Source organism: Stegostoma tigrinum, chromosome 15, assembly GCF_030684315.1.
Source record: "Stegostoma tigrinum isolate sSteTig4 chromosome 15, sSteTig4.hap1, whole genome shotgun sequence".
Taxonomy (NCBI): domain Eukaryota; kingdom Metazoa; phylum Chordata; class Chondrichthyes; order Orectolobiformes; family Stegostomatidae; genus Stegostoma; species Stegostoma tigrinum.
The window spans coordinates 74,162,015-74,176,671 of record NC_081368.1 but is presented as its reverse complement, the minus strand read 5'-3'; the positions used below and the strand labels follow the sequence as shown (position 1 = coordinate 74,176,671).

At 43.9% G+C, this 14,657-nt stretch overlaps 1 protein-coding gene across 5 annotated transcripts in view; it reads left to right on the top strand.

Moving 5' to 3' along the window:
- The window catches only part of LOC125459038 (zinc finger protein 229-like), a 29,225-nt gene that overhangs the window by 4,832 nt on the left and 9,736 nt on the right, over nucleotides 1–14,657 (top strand). Inside the window, exon 3 of one of the 5 annotated variants that reach the window (XM_059651521.1) lies at nucleotides 2,530–2,771. The exons of 3 other annotated variants lie outside the window; for them this stretch is intronic. The gene's annotated coding sequence lies outside the window, so the exon portion shown is untranslated. One more of the 5 variants, XM_048544950.2, reaches the window with a different exon arrangement.

The following is a 14,657-nucleotide window of genomic DNA, read 5'->3' as shown; positions in this document are numbered from 1 at the left end:
TTGACTCCGGAAGTCAACTCTTGATTCCCCGGCTCATCAAAAATCTGGTCCTGCACTCTCCCACGATGGGAAACATCCGCTGAGCATTTACTTTGTCAAATCCCATATGTTTCAATGAGCTCACCTCTCGTTCTTCCAAAGTCAGTAGATTCTCTCTACCTATCTGCTCCCCAATCCACCTTCCGTCATCGCCTCCCCCTCTCGCTATTTATTTCAGAGTCCCCTTCCTCTCCTCCATTTCTGAAGGAGGGCCCAGGCCCGAAATGTCAGCTTTCCTGCTCCTCTGATGCTGTCTGGCCTGCTGTGCTCATCCAGCTCTACACCTTGTTATCTTAGACTCCAGCATCGGCAGTTCCTACTGTCACTGAGTAGATTCTCAACCTGTTTAGCCTTTGCTTAAAAGATAATCCCTCCAAACCAGGGATCATCCTAGTTAATCTTCTGTGCAATGACTCCAATGAATTGATATATTTCCTTAATAAGGGACCAAAGCTGCCCATATTACTGCAGATGTGGTCTCTCCATGCTTTGTACAGTTGTCCTAAGGCATATATTCCAAATTCTTAATAAAAACCAAAAGAACTGTGGTTTTTATAAATCAGGAACAAAAACAAAGTTGCTGGAAAAGCTCAGCAGGTCTGGCAACACGTGTGAAGGAGAAAACAGTTAATGTTTCGGGTCCGATGACCCTTCCTCAGAACTGATAGTGCCTGGGAAAGTATCAGTTTATATGCAGAAAATAAGAAGGTGGATGGGTTGGGAAGTAAACGATAGGATAGAGCCTGAAGAGCGAGAAAGACAGTTGGACAGACAAAGGAGTTTCTAACGATCAGGCTGGGAGGGTGAGTAATTGTTAACGAGGACTGTTCGTAACTAACAACAGGGTGTGTGTAATGGCAGGCTATGTGGTAACAAAGCCTGGTGTTGGGTGGGGGGCTGGAACAGGGGAAGAGTTCAGGCCCTAAAATTATTGAACTTTGTATTGAGTCTAGAGGGCTGTAGGGTCCCAAGTGGAAAATGAGGTGTTATTCCTCCAGCTTGCGTTGGGCTTCACTGGAACACTGTGTAGCAAGCCAGACACAGAGATGTTGACCAGGAAGCAGGGTGGTGCATTGAAGTGGCAGGCAACGGCAAGTTCAGGGCCTTTTCTGCAAGCAGAACGTAGATGTTCCGTGAAGCGGTCACCAAGCCTACGTTTCGTTTCTCCAATGTAGAGAGCACCATATTGTGAGCAGTGAATACAGTAGACTAGATTCTGGGAAGTGCAGGTGAAGTGTTGTTTCACCTGAAAGGTATGTTTGGGCCCTTGGATACTGGGGACGGAGGAGATAAAAGGGCAGGTGTTGCACCTTCGCTGGGGTAGGTGAGTAGGGCTGTGGAGAGGCGTTGGGGGTGAAGGAAGTGTGGACCAGGGTGTCCCAGAGGGAACGGTCCCCGCGGCAGGCGGACAAGGGAAGGGAGGAGAGTATGTGTCTGGTGGTGGCATCTTGCTGGAGATGGCGGAAATGGTGCCGATAATCTTCTAGATGTGGATGCTGGTGGGATGGTAGGTAAGGATAACGGGAACCCTGTCGCTGTTGTAGGAGGGAAGAGAAGGGGTGAGGGCGGAAGTGCGGGAGATGATTTGGACTTGGTTGAGGGCCCTGTTGACAATGGAGCTGGAGAAAGTTCGGTTGAGGAAGAAGGTGGACATTTCGGAGGCTCCCTTGTCGAACTTGGCCTCATCTGAATATATGCGACGGAGACGGAGGAACTGAGAGATGGAGTCTTTCCAGGAAGTGACGTGTGAGGATGTATAGTCCAGGTAGCTGTGAGTGTCAGTGGGTTTGTAATGGATATTAGTGGCCAGTCTTAGCCCAGAAATGGAACCAGAAATGTTGAGGAAGGGAGGAGTCAGAGATAGACCAGATGACAGTGAGGGCAGGGTGGAAATTGGAGGCGAAATTCCGAATTCATATACTGCAAGCACCTTGAAATAAAGGACAACATTCTGTTACCTTTCCTGATTACCTATTGCAACTGTGTCCTGGCTTTGTGTTTCTTGCACAATTACCTTCAAGTCTCATGTTGCATCTTTCTACAGTTTTCACCATTTAAATACTACTCTGATCTTTTGTTGTCTCCTCCAAAATGAATAACTTCACATTTTCCCAAATTATACTCTTATCTGCCAACTTGTTGTCCACTTATTCTATCAATATCTCTCTAAACTGTTTGTAACTCTCTCAGAATTTGACAGTTAGGTCTTTTCTATGAGATCCTCCCTCATTCTTCTAAACTCTTTATCGGGAGGTCTGGGCAGCAGGTGGCTAATGTAATCGCTGTCTTTTTAGAGGGCATTGTTTGGAATGACTGCAATGAGCTTGCTGCCCGTTAAGAATGGAGACAAATCGTCCATTGGGCTGCATTAGCTTTTAACACGTAATGTCTTATTTTTGAGGTAGAGTGGCCGCAGAGAAGGAAAGAAATGTGAGCAAATCCTGCTCTCTGCATCTTACTAACTTTTGGAACATTGTCCCATGTGTCAAGGATCTGCTGCTCTGTTCAGTCCCATGAAGACCCAAGACAGAAATTCATCGAAACCCACATAATATTCCCCTGAATGGACTGCTGATCCCCACAAAGGGTGATATGCAGCAGGGAGAATGCACAGTCATCCTGGGCCCAGAGGAGGAGATGAAAACCGAAAGGACTGCGGATGCTGTAATTCAGGAACAAAAACAGAAATCTGGAAAAACTCATCAGATCTGGCAGCATCTGTAAAGAAAAAAGTCAGTTAATGTTTTGAGTCCGGTGACCCTTCCGCAGATCTGTTCCAGAGGAGGAGATGTTGTGAATTTCTACCCTAGCTGACGGGTGATGGATTTTATGAACTTGTATTACAGGTTATTATAAGGGGTTATTATAAGGGGTTATTATAAGTGCAAGTGGGAATCTCAAAATAATTGTAAAGCCAAACTCTGAAGAATTACTCTATTCAACAGGATATTGGCATTGTATGTGAGTATTATATTCCAGCACTTTCCCACTTGCTGTATAAAAATGCTGCCTCAAGTTGCCCCATTAGAACATTAGAACAGTACAGCACAGTACAGGCCCTTCAGCCCACGATGTTGTGCCGACCTCTTATCCTACTCTAAGATCAAACTACCCTGCAAACCCTAAGCTTTACTAGCACCCATGCGCCTATCTAGAGTCACTTGAATGTCCCAAATGTATCTGACTCCACTACCACTGCCGGCAATACCTTCCAGTCACAACCACTCTCTGTGTAAAGAACCTACCTCTGACATCTCCACAATACCTTCCTCCAATGACCTTAAAATTATGCCCCCTTGTAACACTCATTTCCACTCTGGGGGGGAAAAGTCTCTGGCTATCCACTCCATGCCTGTTATCACCTTTTACACCTCTCGTCCTTCTTCACTGCAATGAGAAACCCCGAGTTCCCTCAACCTTTCCTCATAAGATCTGCCCTTCAGTCCAGGCAGCATCCTGGTAAATCTCCTCTGCACCCTGTCTAAAGCTTCTACATCCTTCCTGTGATGAGGCAACTAAAAGTGAACACAATATTCCAAGTGTGGTCTAACCAGGGTTTTATAGAGCTGCAGCATAACCTTGCGGCTCTTAAACTCAGTTCCTCTGCCAATGAAAGCCAACACATCATATGCCTTCTTAATAACCGTATCAACTTGGGTAGCAACTTTGAGGGATCTATGGACATGGACCCCAAGATCCCTCTGTTCTTCCAAACTGTTGAAAATCTGCCATTAACCCTATATTCTGCATTCAAATTCGATCTTCCAGAAGAAATCACTTCGCATTTTTCTGGGTTGATTCCATCTTGCACTTCTTTCCCCAGCTGTGCATCCTGTCAAGGTTCCATTGCAACCAACAACAGCCCTCCACACTATCCACAACTCAACAACCTTTGGGTCATCAGCAAACTTACTAACCCACCCTTCCACTTCCTCCTCCAAGTCATTTGTCATCTTTAAAAGCCTCCAACATATCAAACGTGGATTTACCTTCAAACAGTTTCTTCCAATTTACATTCCCCAGATACTGCTGAATTTTGGTATAGTTGGCCTTCCCCCTGTTTAGAACTCTTCCTTTAGGACCACTCTCATCTTTGTCCATGAGTATTGTAAAACGTATGGAATTGTGGTCACTATTTCCAAAATGGTCCCCAACTGTAACTTCAACCACCTGATTGGGCTCATTCCCCAACACCAGGTCCAGTATGGCCCCTTCATGAGTTGGACTACGTACATACTACTCTAGAAAATCCTCCTGGATGCTCCTTATGAACTGTGCTCCATCTTGACCTCTAACACTAAGTGAATCCCAGTCACTGGTGGAAAAATTAAAATCTCCCATCAACACCACCCTGTTGCTCCTACACCTTTCCATAAACTGTTTACATATTTGTACCTCTATCTCTCGCTCGCTGTTGGGAGGCCTGTAGTACAGCCCCAACATTGTTACTGCACCCTTCCTATTTCTGAGTTCTGCCTATATTGCCTCACTGCTTGAGTCCTCCATGGTGCCCTCCTTCAGTACAGCTGTGATATTGTCTTTTGACCAGTTATGCAACTCCTCCACCCCTTTTACCTCCCTGTCTATCCCGCCTGAAGCATCAATATCCTGGGACATCTAGTTGCCAGCCATGCCCTTTCTTCAACCAAGTCTCAGTAATAGCAATAACATCATACTCCCAGGTACTGTTCCAAGCCCTAAGTTCATCTGCCTCATCTAATACACTTCTTGCATTAAAACAAATGCACCTCAGACCACCTGTCCCTTTGCGTTCATCATCTGCTCTCTGCCTACTCTTACCTTTAGTGACACTGACTTCATTATCTAGTTCCCTGCAGGCTTTAGTTACTGCCTCCTTTTTGTCCAATAACCTGTCCAATATTTAGTTCCCATCCCCCTGCCACATTAGTTTAAACCCTACCCCACAGGGTTAGCAAAAGTACCCCGAAGGACATTGGTTCCAGTCTGGCCCAGGTGTAGACTGTCCAATTCGTAATAGTCCCACCTTCCCCAGAACTGGTCCCAGTGTCCCAAAAATCTGCACCCCTCTATCCATTGTTCAGTGCACTGAGTATAGGACTTGGAAGGCCATTTTGCAGCTGTACAGGACATTGGTTCAGCCACTTTTTCTGTATTGCATGAAATTCTGGTCTCTGTGCTATGGGAAGGATGTTACAAAAATGGAAAGGTTCATGAGGATGTTGCCAGGGTTGGAAGTTTTGAGCTATAGGGAGAGGCTGAATAGACTGGGCTTATTCTCCCTTGAGTGTTGGAGGCTGAAGATGACCTTACAAAGGTTTATAAAATCACAAGGGGCATGGTTAGGGTAAATGGCCAAGATCTTTTTCCTAGGATGGGGAGTCCTAAACTAGAGGGCATAGGTTTAAGGTGAGAGGGTGAAGCTATAAAGGGGACCTAATGGGCAACCTTTTCACATAGAGGGTTGTGCATTGATGGAATGAGCTATCAGAGGAAGTTGAGGAGGCTGGTAAAATTACAACACTTAAAAGGCATCTGGGTGGGTTTTTGATTAGGAAGAGGTGGGAGAGAGATGGGCCAAATGCTGGAAAATAGGCCTAGATTTGTATAGAATATCTGGTCAGCATGGACGAGTTGGACCAAAGATGTTTCGTGTTTCCTTACTATCTCTACAGCTCGCTCTCGCTCTCCAGAACAGTCTGTCTCATATACTCTCATGCTTTTTACACATTCTCTTGTACATACACTGTCTTCCACTCTTACACATACACACACTTACACTCTCTCTCTCTCTTGCACGCAAAGAGCAGAGGTCCCAGAACAGATCCTGTGGAGTACCACTGGTCACTGAGCTCCAAGTTGAATACTTTCCATATAATACCATCCTCTGTCTTGTATTGTACAGCCAAATTTCCTGGAATCCCACCCCTCTTTTCATTCTGTATGAGTGTACCATGGGGAACCTTATCAAATGATTTGCTAAAATCCATTTACATCACATCCACTGCTAAGTTTTTTTTGTGTTTTGTCACATCCTCAAAGAATTCAATAAGGCTTGTGTGGCATGAACCGTAACGCTATCGATCCTCTCAAAGCCATGCCGACTACTTCTAATCAAACTATGCTTTTCCAAATAATCTTAAATACTGTCTCTTGGAATCCTCTCCAACAGTTTGCTCACCATAGAAGTAAGACTGACTGGTCTGTAATTCCCAGGATTATCCCTATGTCCTCTCTTGATAAGTGGAATAACATTTGCCATCACCTGGTACTACTCCAGTGGACAGTGAGGAAGCCAAAGTCGCAGCGATGTCTTTCCTCGGTTCCTTGGGCATAACCCGTCTGGCACGGGACTTATCTATCCTCATGTTTTTCAAAAGTTCTAGCACGTCCTCCTTCCTCACATCAACCTGGTTGAGCATATCAGCCTGTTTCATGGTGTCCTCAAATGTCAAGATCTCTCTCGGTGAATACTGAAGCAAAGTATTCATTAAGGACCTCCCCTACCACCTCCAATTCATTGCACAAGTTCCCTCCACTATCCCTGATTGGCCCTACCTTCATTCTAGACATGCTTTTGTTCCTCACGTAAGTATAGAATGCCTTGGGGTTTTCTTTAAACATGCCTGCCAAGGTTTTTTCATACCACCTTCTACCTCTCTCAAGTCTATTCTTCAATTCCTTGCTGGGTGCCTTTTGTAGACCTGTAGAACCCTGTTCGATCCTTACTTCCTCAACCTTAAGTAAGCTTCCTTCTTCCTCTTGACTAGATGTTCCACATGTATTGTCGTCCCAAGTTTCATCACTTTACCATCACTTCCTTGCCACGTTGAAACAAACCAATACAGAACTTGCAGCAAGTGCTCCCTAAACAACCTCCACCTTTCTGTTGTGCATTTCCTCGAGAACATCTGTTCCCAAAATATGCTCCACAGTTCTTGCCTAATAGCATGATAATTTCCCCCTCCCCCAATTGAATACTTTCCCATACTCTCTCCTCCTATCCCTCTCCATGACTATAGTAAAGGTCAGGGAGTTGTGACCACTATCACTGGAACGCTGTCCCACCAAGAGATCTGACAGCTGGCCTGGTTTGTTGCCTGGCACTAAATCCAATATGGCCTCCCCTCTAGTCGGCCTACCTACCTATTGAGTCTGAAATCTTTCCTGGACACACCTGACAAAATCTGCTCCATCCAAACTATTTGCACTTAGGAGGTTCCAGTCAATATTCAGGAAGTTACAGTCACCTGTGACAGTAATCCTATTACTTCTGCACTTCTCCAAAATCTGTCTCTCAGTCTGTTCCTCAGTGTCTGTTGCTACTGGGGGTTCTATAGAAAACTCCCAATAAAGTGGCTGCTCCTTTCCTGTTTCCGACTTCCACCCCTATTGACTAGTAGACAAACCCTCCTTGACAATCTCCCTTTCGGCAGCTGTGATACCATCCCTGATTAGCAATGCCACTCCTCCATGTCTTACCTCCTTCCCTATTTCTTTTGCAATATCTAAACCCCTGAACATCCAACAACCATTCCTGCCCTTGTGTTATCTAAGTCTCCATAATGGCCACAACATCGTAGCTCCAAGTACTGAACCACACTCTAAGTTCGTCACCCTTATTCTTAACACTTCTTGCGTTAAAATAGACACACGTTAACCTGTCGCACTGATGACAACTTTGCCCTACAACTGTCTATCCTTCCTCACAGACTTTCTGCACACTATATCTGCTAGTACACCATCTACCCCATTCTCTGATCCCTAGCTCTGGTTTCCATCCCCCTACCAAACTAGTTTAAACCCTCCTGAAGAGTTCTAGCAGACCACCTGTCCAGGATATTGGTGCCCTCCAGTTTAGGTGCAACACCTACTACTTGTACAGGACCCATCTTCCCCAGAAGGTATCCCAATTATCCACATATCTGAAGCCCCCCCTCCTACACCAGCTCTGCAGTTGCATGTTCAGCTGCACTTGCTCTCTATTCCTAGACTCACTACCCTGTGGCACCGGTAGTAATCCTGAGATTACTACTCTGCTTGTCCTGTCTTTAGTTTGCAACCTAACTTCCTGTATTCACTTTTCAGGACCTCATCCCTTTTCCTAGCTATGTCATTGGTGCCAATGTGTACCACAACTTCTGGCTGCTCACCCTCCCCCTTAAGAATCCTGTAGACTCGATCTGGGAAGTGCCTGACCCTGGCACCCGAGAGTCAACATACCACACAGAAGTTTCTCTCGGGACCGCAGAATCTTCTGCCTGTTCCCCTAATCATTGAGTCTCCTATCACTATCGCTCTCCTATTCTTCCCCCATTCCCTTCTGAGCCATAGAGCCAGGCTCAGTGCCAGAGGCCTGGCCACAATGACTTTCCCCTGGCAGGTGACATCGACAAGGGAGGGATGTAAGGCTGGATGAGATGATGGTGACAAGGGAGGGATGTGAGTTTGGAGGAATTTGCAAGCGATATCAAGAGTTAGAATCATTGGGTTTTGTAGCTCGGAAACAAACTTTGTTCCAACCAGACCATGTCGACCATAATTTCAAACTAAACTAGTCCCGCCTGCCTGCACTTTTCCCGTATCCTTCCAAACATTTCGTATTCATGAACTTGTTCAAATGTCTTTTAAACATTAAGTATATCAATACCCACCACTTCCTTTGAAAGTCCAGTACACACCTGAGCCACTCTGTGTAAAAAAAAAAAAATAAAGATCCCCTAATACCTTTTTAAAAAAATCTTTTTCCTCTCACTTTAAAGAATATGTATCTTCCTCTTGAAATCCCCCAACCTAGGGAAAGGACACCTGCCATTCTCCTTATCTATACCCTTTTGTGATTTTATCAACTTCTATTAAGATTACTCCTCAGCTACAGTGAAAACAGGGCCAGTCCATTGAACGTCTCCTTAAACTCAAACCCTCCATTCCCTGCAACAGCTTAGTAAGTCAGTTTTGAGTCCTCTCCAGCTTAATAATATCCTTCCAACAACAGGGCAACCAGAACTGGCCACAGTACTCCAGAAGAAGCCTCACCAACACCCTGTATACCCTCAACATAATGTCCCAGCCCCTGTTCTCCAGGGTCTGCGCAATGAAGGCAATGTGCTAAACATCATCTTAACTACCCTATGTATATGTGACACAAACTTCAAAGATCTGAACCCCTAGGTATCTGTTTTCTAACGCTAACCAAAGCCCTACTTCTAATTATGTAAGTCCTGCCCTTATTCGTTTTACCAAAACACAATTCTTGCAGTTACTCAAGTTAAACTCCATCTGCCACTCTTCAGCTATTTGACTCAATTGATCAAGATTTCTTTGTAATCTTACAAAGAGATTACTGTTAATGTCCACTATGCCACCAATTTTGGTGTCAACCACAAGCTTAATAACTATGCCCTCTATATTCTCATCTCACTGATTCATATAAATGACAAACAAAAGTGGACCCAGCACCAATCCCTGTGGAGCACCACTGTCACAGGCCTTCAGTTGGCAAAACAACTCTTCATCATTCTCTGTCTCCTACTGTTAAACTAAATTTGTATCCAGTTGACAAGCTCCTCCTGAATCACAAGTGATCTAACTTTATGAATTAGTCTTCCATGCAGAATGTTGTCCAAAGCTTTATGCAAGTCTATTTATTCAATATCTACCACTTCGCCCTTGTCAGTCTTCTCGGTTACTCCCTCAAAAAACTCAATCAAGTTTGTGAAACACCCTCTCACAAAGCCATAATGACTATCCCTCATCATTTCATGTCTCTCCATATGCATGTAAATCCTATCTTTCAGAATCACCTCTAACAACTTACCCACCAAAAAAGTCAGGTTCTCAGGTCTTTAGTTCCCAGGCTTCTCCTTGCATTTGGTGTTAAACAAAGGGGCCTCATTAGTCACTCTGCAGTCATCCGCACCTCACCCGTAATTGTAGATCATACAAATATTTTCCAGTTTCCTCCCTTGCTTCTCCTAATGTCCGAGGATACACTAGATCAGGTCCTGGAGATTCATGCACCTTTAGTTTTCTAAGACTTTCAGCACACTCTTTTCTGTAATGTGTGAACTGTTTCCAAAACTTCAATATTTAATTCTGAGTTCTCTAGCCTCCATTTCTTTCTCCGCAGTAAAACTTTGCATAATATTTATTTAATATCTCTCCCATCTCCTGAGAATTAACACAAAGATGACCTTTTTGATCTTTACGGGGATTCTACTCTCTCTAGCTGCTATCTTGCTCTTAATGTAGTTGTTGAATCTCTTTGGATTATCTTTAACCTCACTTGCCAAGGCTATCGCATATTCTGTCTTTGCCTTCCTGGTTTCCCTCTTAAGAATGCCCCTACTCTCTCGATACTGTTCAAGTGATTTATTTGAACCCAGTTGTCTGTACCTAATGTATGACTCTCTTTAATCTTGACTACAGCCTCAATATTTTTATTCATCCATTGTTTTCTAATCCTAACAGCCTGACCGTTCACTCTAACACATAGTGACTCTAAACTCTTGTTGTCACACTTTTGAAAGCCTCCCACTTATCAGATGTTCCTTTACCTACAAACAATCTACCGCAATCAACTTCTCAAAGTTCTTGTCTCATAGTATTAAAATGTGTTATTCCAATTAATGTTTATGGAAGGCTTATCATTTTCCATTACTGTTGTAAAACAGGTAGAATTTTGATAACTAGACCTAAAAGTGTTCTCCTACTATCTCTAGTCACTTGCCCCTGCCTATTACCCAGAAGAATGTCAAGTTTTGCTCCTTCTCTGCTAGGACAGTTTACATCTTGATAAAGAAAAGTTTCTTGAACTCATTTAACAAATTCTTTACCATCCAAACCTTTAACGCTATGGTAGTCCCAGCCAATGTTTGGAAAATTGAAATCACCTGCTATTACAACATTATTACTCTGACACATATCTGAAATCTCTCTTCACATTTGCTCATCAGTTTTGCACTGACTAGTTTTTTAGAGGTGTATGGTACAATCCCATCAAGATAATCATTCCTTTTATTTGACAAACTCTGTAAACAAAACGTTAAAAAAAACTCCACCCAGTGATTTAGAAAGATCTTTTTCTTTATTTGTTCAGATGATGTGGACATTAGTGGCTGGGCCAACAGTCATTACTCATTGACTCTCAACTGCCCTCTAAGCAATTAACAATCACATTGCTGTGAGTTTGGAGTCACATGTAGGTCAGGTCAGGTAAAAATGGCAGTTTCCTTTTTAAAAGGATATTAGTGAACCAAATGGGCTCTTTCTGACAATAAACAAGTGCTTCATGGTTATCATTAGACTTTTAATTTCAGATTCTATTGAATATAAATCCCACTGTCTGCCATGGTAGGATTCAAACCCAGGCCCCCAGAAGATTACTAGGGTCTCCAGATTACTAGTCTAGTCAAAATACTATTAGGCTATCGCCTTCCCTTGCAGCGATGTTTGTTTTAAAAAAAAACTGTCCTTTTATGCGTATAATTTGAAAAAAGATCTCGGCCGTCCATGTGTAGTCCTCTCCAAAACATGCGTTACCAGAACTCTGAAAACAATACCACCCACATTTTTGGGGTTTTTATTTCTGTTTTTGATACAAAAGAACCAAAAATGAATGAAAATAAAAATGTTATACCATGGAAATGTAACTTCTGAGGCTGAAGAGGATTACAATGTTGGGGAGGGCTGAGAGGCTGGAAGTGGAACGCAGAGATGGGGAGGGCTGTGAGGCTGAACAGGCATTACAGAGATGAGGAGGGTTGTGTGAGACCACAGGAGATTATCAAAATAGCACAGTGGGTGCACTTGCAGCATGTGGACTGCAGCATTTCAAGAAGGCAGTTCACTACCTGTTTTTCTCCAAACCAAATAATGATGCCCAATAAATACCTATCTGGTCAGCAAAGACCACATCTGATGAATAAAACCGAGGGGTGAACTCTTCCCGTTGACTGGCTCTGAAGTTGCATGCCTCTGTGGAAATGGCACTGGGACAAAAGAAAAACAAACTAACATTTCATTGCTGACCTTGGAGAGATCTTATTATCAGAATTACCCACACCAGGGTTCAGCTCAGTGATTTTTATGCCTCTTAAAACATAAATCTTAATTTTATTTTTGTCAGTAAATCTACAACATTGAATAAGGTCAAGGTTTGTTTTTAAGATGTGTCTTACTGTCGCTTAGTGACATTTTTTAAACATAAATCACAGGTACTAAGCTATTCCAGAGTAGTGTGTTTCGAAGAATAAGACTGTCCCTTTTTCTGAGTTTGTAGGTTGTTAAGGTGCAGAGATGGTCATTCATAGAACCATGTACTCCTCCTGTCAGATTTGGGAGATTAGGGAGAATTTTAGTGATCCTGACGATCAAGTCAGCGGGAAGTGTGGTTGCAAATCCTATTGGATCGGTTGGAGCAGCAGTTAAAGGCAATGAGCAATTTACAGGAGCCATGGGTGTGATAGATGGTTGTTTGAAGAACGTAGAAAAATTGCATGTACAGTCAGGTAGATTGGTTTTTTTAGGAAAGATAGGAGAGGCTGCCAGGTAGTGCAGGAGTCTCCTGTGGCTTTCACCATCTTGAACAAGTATGCTGTTTTCGACTGCAGGTGTGATAGATTTTCAGGGGAATGTAGCACTGACAGCCAGGTTACTGGTACCAAGATTAGCTTGACTGTAACAAAGGGTACTTGAAGTTCCAAGTGATTGAATGTGATAGGGGACTCAGTAGTCAGAGGCACAGACTGCTGTTTGTGCAGCCATCAGAGACACATAAGAATGGTGTGTTCCCTCCCTGGTGCCAGGATCAAGGATGTGTCAGAGAGGGTGCAGAATATTCTTAAAGGGGAGAGTAACCAATAGGAGGTTATTATACATTGGTACCAGTGACATAGGAAGAGAAAAGGAAGAGGTCCTAATGAGAGAATGTAGGAAATTAGGCTGGAGGTTAACAAGTAAGTCCTCATGGATAGTATTATCTGGATTACTCCCAGTGCCACATTCAATTGAGACTAAGAATAGCAGGATAGAGCAGATAGATGAATGTGTAGCAGAGGTGCACGGAGAAGGATTCACATTTTTGGATCATAGGAATCTCTTCTGGGGTAGGATTGACCTGTTTAAGAAGGATGGATTGTACCTAAATTGGAAGGGGAAAAATAACGAGGCAGAGAGAGTGCTACTCGGGAGGTGTTAAACCTGTAAGGGAGTGAGGGTAAACCCAAAAAGATAGTGAGAAAAGAGATACATCTGAAGCTGGTACAACTGAGAAGTCAAACAGTCAAGGCAGAGAACGAGGTAGGACTGACAAGTTAGACTGCATTTTTTTCAATGCAAGAGGTTTGACTGGTAAGGCAGATAAGCCCAGGGCATGGTTGGGAACGTGGGACTTGGATATCTTAGCTTTTACAGAAATGTGACTCAGGGATGGATAGGACTCGCAGCTTAATGTTCCAGGTTATTAAAAAAAAGATACAACGGGGGACTGGAGATGAGGCGGGGGGGGGAAAGTGGTGTTTTTGATTAGGGATAATATTATGGGTGTACTTAGGGAGGATATTACTGGGAGTACCCCCAGAGAAGTTATTTGAGTGGAGCTGAGAAAGAAGAAATGGATGATCACTTTATTGGAATTGTACTGTAGACACCCCATAATAGTCAGTGGGGAAATTGAGAAGCAAGTTTTTGGGGAGATCACAGTTATCTGTAAGAATAATGATAGGTGTTTTTAACTATACAAACATAGGTTGGAGCTGTCAAATTGTTAGGGGGTTGGATGGAGAGTTATTTGTTCAGTGCGTACAGGAAAATTTTCTGATTGAGGTTGTAGAATGTACCTACTAGAGAAGGACGAAAATGTGACCACCTCTTGGGAAATAAGGCAGGGCAATTGACTGGCTTATCAGAGGGGTTGGCACTTCAGCACCAGAGATCTCACGGTATATGGCTCAGTGGTTAGCACTACTGCCTCAGCACCAGAGACCTGGGTTTGATTCCACCCTTAGGGCGGCATCGTGGCTCAGTGGTTAGCACTGCAGCCTCACAGCACCAGGGACCCGGGTTCAAGTCCAGCGTCAGATGACTGTCTGTGTGGAGTTTGCACATTCTCCCCGTGTCTGTGTGGGTTTCCTCCGGGTGCTCAGGTTTCCTCCCACAGTCCAAAGATGTGCAGGCTAGTTGGATTGGCCATGCTAAATTGCCCATGGTGTTCAGGGGTGTGTGGGTTATAGGGGGATGGGTCTGGGTGGGATGCTTCAAGGGCGGTGAGGACTTGTTGGGCCGAAGGGCCTGTTTTCACACTGTTGGTAATCTAATCTAATCTAATTTCTGGCGACTACCTGTGTGGAGTTCACACATTCTCCCCTGTTTGCATCGTTTCCTCCAGGTGCTCTGGTTTCCTTCCACAGACCAAAGACTTGCAGGTTATGTGGATTAGTCAGGCTCAATTGCCCGCAGTGTCCAGGTATGTGCAGGCTAGGTGGATTAGCCATGGGAAATGCAGGGTTACTGGGATTGCATAAGAGGCCATTCAGAGCGTTGATGCAGACTTATAGGCAGAACAGCCTGCTTCTAAGCTTGTAGAGAGAAAGGCTAGACCAGATCTAACGTCAAAGTTTTAAATTAGGTGAAGACCAGTT